At 39.5% G+C, this 4418-nt stretch overlaps 1 pseudogene; it reads left to right on the top strand.

Moving 5' to 3' along the window:
* The first annotated feature begins 1876 nt into the window (after nucleotides 1-1876).
* Nucleotides 1877-4418, top strand: part of LOC102863772 — a 22855-nt pseudogene continuing 20313 nt past the window's right edge.

Raw genomic sequence — 4418 nt, 5'->3', positions numbered from 1 at the left:
CTGTGAACAATCTCAATTATTTGCCATCCATCCTGATGCTACCGATTCGTCCAGTGGTGAGAATCTTTGTCTTCTTGACATTGAGCCTCAGTCCATACTGAAGGCTGCAGTCCTTGACCCTCTGCAATGAGTGCATGAGATCCTCCTCAGTTTCCATGAGCAGGAATATTACATAGCCCTGGGGGGGGGGGGGCGAAATGAATGCTTTGTGAGAGACTAGGCCCTGGATTAGAGAGGGTAAAGAGGAAAAATGAATTTTTCCTGGAGAGGGTTAAGCCAACTTGCTCCTTGGAGACAAAAATTTTGAAGGTCTGTCTCATGTATTTTGGCCATGTTGCCAGAAGGGACCATCATGCTTGAGAAGGACATCGTGATTTGATCAGTGCAGTTGAGGAAGACCTTGGATGAGATGGACTGACACAATAACTGAGGTAATGGGGGCTAGCTGTATCAGAGACAGTGAGACTGGCTTCAAATAGAACAGAGTTCAGAGGTACTGTGCTTAGGGTTGCTATGAGTCACAGAAGACTCAATGGCATACAGCAATACCAGGCCTAATGGAAGCTTCCTGCAGTTTCCAAGGCAAGCTGTTTGATTCTACCAGCTGCTGTGCAGAAGGATGGGCAATCTCCTTCTATTTGCTAACTGCCTCTAAAAATCTGCTGGAAAGTCAGCTAGAGTTCGGTGCCAAATTGAAGGTACACAACAACAATAACACAACATAGATTAGTTTAGAGTATATTATGCTGAGTAATATAAATCAATTACAAAAAGAGAAAGATTGTATAAGAGCACTGTATTAAATATAGGTGGTTACTGGTGAACGTGGGGAGAACAAGAAATGCATAGACAATGAACACTATATTGAAATAGATGAAGGGAAGGACATTTGAAATTAAGATATGGTTAGACAGTGTGTGTACTGTAATTCAAATTGTTGAAGAAGACATACATAATTTATTGAATGTGATAGAAGGGAAAAAAACATGAAAGCTAAGGAAAGGTTTACTCAGAAACAATTATGGAAGATTGAAAAGGATGGGAAGGGAAGGAAATAGAACAAAAGTTAGTGAATGGATGGTTAGGGTGAAAGGAAAATGAAAGAGTCTCAAGAATTAACTAAAACATTGTAAAAATGGTATTGAACAACTGCAATTAATGTTTTAAAACAAAATTTATATGAGTGATTTAATTAAAACTAATTTAAAAACCAGAAATTATATGCTGTAAAATTCAGTTTATCTCAATGCAATTCAAATGAAGGATACAAAGAAAAGTGATATTTCAGCTTTTATTTGTCATAAATCAGAATGTTTATATTGGGGAAGAATATGTTGGATAATCTAATGTAAATGATGCAAAGAAAAGTACCATTATCTGAATAAGTCAGCCTTATGGAAATTTAGTTATTGCAAACAAAAAAATTCAGTAGAGTTATTTTTATTGGAAAACAGATTTTTGGAAGACATTTACTCAGGAGCTAAATTTCCCTTTGTTATTATCAACATGTAGTTTCCAAAATTACCATAGAAGGACCATACCCAGCATCCAAGGAACATTTTACAGGCAGACTGTCCATCATTGACTCCCAGCCACTCCTGTAGCACCGTCAGCCTTGTCCACTCTCAGAGTGTAGGACAGTTCCTTTGGGAACTTAGGCTATGCTTTGGGCACTTGGGCTTGTGACTCTTGAGCCAAAGTGGAACATAACATAAACAGTAAGGATCCTACCAAGAAATTGATTTTGTCTGAGTCATCATCCAGCTTTGCTAGTTACCCACATTAACTCGATAGTTCCTGTAATCTGCACCTACAAGATAAAGTCCCTAAGCAGAAAGTCTGAGACACAGTCCTTTCTCCTGAACTATCAGACAGAATGGTGAAGACAGTAAGGGAATCTGGCTATACCCACTCCACAGAACAAAGAAAACAGCAGATTTCAGGAGAGAGGGCTTCAAATGAAAAGCAACAAGCCATCGACCCCAGAGACCGTAGCTCCAGAATGAAAGACAAGAACAGAAGCATTGCCCTCTCCCCTCAATACCTACACCCCAAACAGCCCCCAGTACCAGATTATTTCATCACACGACCAAAAATGAAGAATTACAGGCAGGGTGAGTTGTCCTGCTCCTCACTACTAATGCATTCAGCTCAACTACTGAAGCAAGTCTTCATTTGAGTCAAATGATAAGAGAGAAATTCAGGCAGGGTGAGCTGCCCCCTCTCTCCTCTGGAGCAGTGAGCTTCTGTGCCAAGGTCAGCATACCGAATTCCTGCTAGAATCCCAAGCAGAAAATCTCTACCACAGCAATGACATGGAAGAGGCAAGGTACATCAAACCCTACATAAAAACAAAGCAAGATATCATCCCCACAAAAATGATCAAAACACAGAATCAAGGGACTTCCTAAAGCTGGAAAAGCTGATGGAACTTTCTAAGACAGAGCTCAAAAGAACGATGATTGACTATTTTCAATGGGTGAAAGACAAATCCAAAAGTTACAGGATTCAACAAGCAAAAGCCAAGAAGAACTTATAAAAACAACAATGCAGATAAAACAAACAAGGCATTATAAGCTCTGGAAAAATAAGGAAATAAATCCAGAATATCACAACTAATGTCAAATGCTGTCAACATGTTGGAGGGACGTATGAGCAGAGTTGAAGAGATGAAGCACAGAACCAGTACAAGATAGAGTTCTCATCACTTATTTGTTAGATCAAAATGCAGAATCAGAACGGAAAGAAAAAGAAGAAATTCTAAGAATAAAGGGGGGTACTATCAAGAGGAACAACGTATGCATAATTAGAATACCACAAGAAGAAAGAAAAAGAACTGAGAGAGTGCTGAAAGAGTTACTAGTAGAAAACGTTCCAGGCATAAAGAAAAATGAGAGAATATATATGCAAAAAGCAAAATGAACTCCATATAGGATGTTGTTGTTGTTGTTGTTAAGTGCCATCGAGTCAAACACAACTCATAGTGACCCAATGAATGAAATACCTGAAAACTTGCATAACTTTCATGCATTTCCACATTCAGAGTTTCCAGAGGCAAGCTAGAAGTGTATGCCACTCCTGCTTCTAAGTTTGCTTTAATCAGTAAACTCTACCAAACACTGTCCAACATGGGTAGTCATTATTGCACTTGACATATCAGTGTCACCGTGTTTAGTATAACAGCAAGCACAAGGTACAGCAAAAGGACAGACCAGTGCAATACCACTTAGAAGAATGTTTGCCCCAAAACAATTAAAATCAGGCCCTAGGGCCACAGGTCCAGGAACTCAAATGCATTTTTTAATAGGAGGCTGAATAAAGTTAACTCACACCCATTGTTAAATATTATTAACATTCCATCTTAAACCACACCAGAACCAGAAAACAAACCTCTGTAGAATGTGGCTGTTGAAGATGAATTCCAACCCAATTCCAGCCCCATGTTGTTGTGGATTGCCTTCAAGTTGACACAACTCATAGCGACCCTATGAACAAAAAGGCCTAAAGCCCCTCTAACAACTATCAATATTTATCTAAGTTCATAGAGTTTCCAGAGGCAAGTTGTTTAGGAAATGGATGTCACTCTTGCTTCAAAACCTGTCATAGAATGTTATTGGTTGAATCATCTGTAATAGATAGAGACCCTATGTACAGCAGCTGTGAACACTTGCCTGTCCTGGGCCAGTCTCACTAGTTCTGACACACCACCCTCCATTGTCCCAGTTACTGTATAAATTCATCTCATCCAGGGTCTCCCTCTTTTGCACTGTATATCCACCCTTCTGAGCATGATGTCCTTTTCCAAAGACCGATCTCTCTTGCCCACATGCCCAAAGTAAGTGAGGTGGAGCTTCAAAATACTAGCCTCCAAGGGGAGACTTGGTTTCATCCTCTCCAAGATAAATGATTTGTTTTCTTGGAAGGCCATGGAATGTTCAAGACTCTTCTCCAGCACCACAACTCGAAGACATTCATTGTTCTTCTGTCATCCTTAGTTATTGTCTAACTTTCTGAAGCATAAAAAGTAATTAAGAAAACCATGGCCTGGATTAGGTACACCTTTATATCTAGACTGACACTGTTGCTCTTCAGCACTCTGGAGAGGTCCATGACAGCAGATTTTACCAACGATTCTCTGACTGCTGGTGTCAAGATTATTGATTGTAGTGTTGAGAAAGCTGTAATTGCTAACAACTTCAATCTCTTCTACATTTATTATGGTACTGCTAATTGGCCCAGTGATTAGAAACTCTGTCTTCTTGATGTTGAGCTTCAATACATATTGAAGACTATAATTTTTGACATTTGGTATTATGTGCTTCAGGTCTCCTTCAGTTTCAGCAAGCAAGGTTGTATCATCCATATATCATAGGCTGTTAATGAGTCTCCCTCAAATCTTGATGCCACACTCCTCCTCA

The sequence above is a fragment of the Elephantulus edwardii genome, unplaced genomic scaffold (assembly GCF_000299155.1).
Source record: "Elephantulus edwardii isolate Elephantulus edwardi_28Jun2011 unplaced genomic scaffold, EleEdw1.0 scaffold00058, whole genome shotgun sequence".
Taxonomy (NCBI): Eukaryota; Metazoa; Chordata; class Mammalia; order Macroscelidea; family Macroscelididae; genus Elephantulus; species Elephantulus edwardii.
Note: the sequence above shows the minus strand (reverse complement) of the source record. Positions and strands in the feature narration are given on the sequence as shown.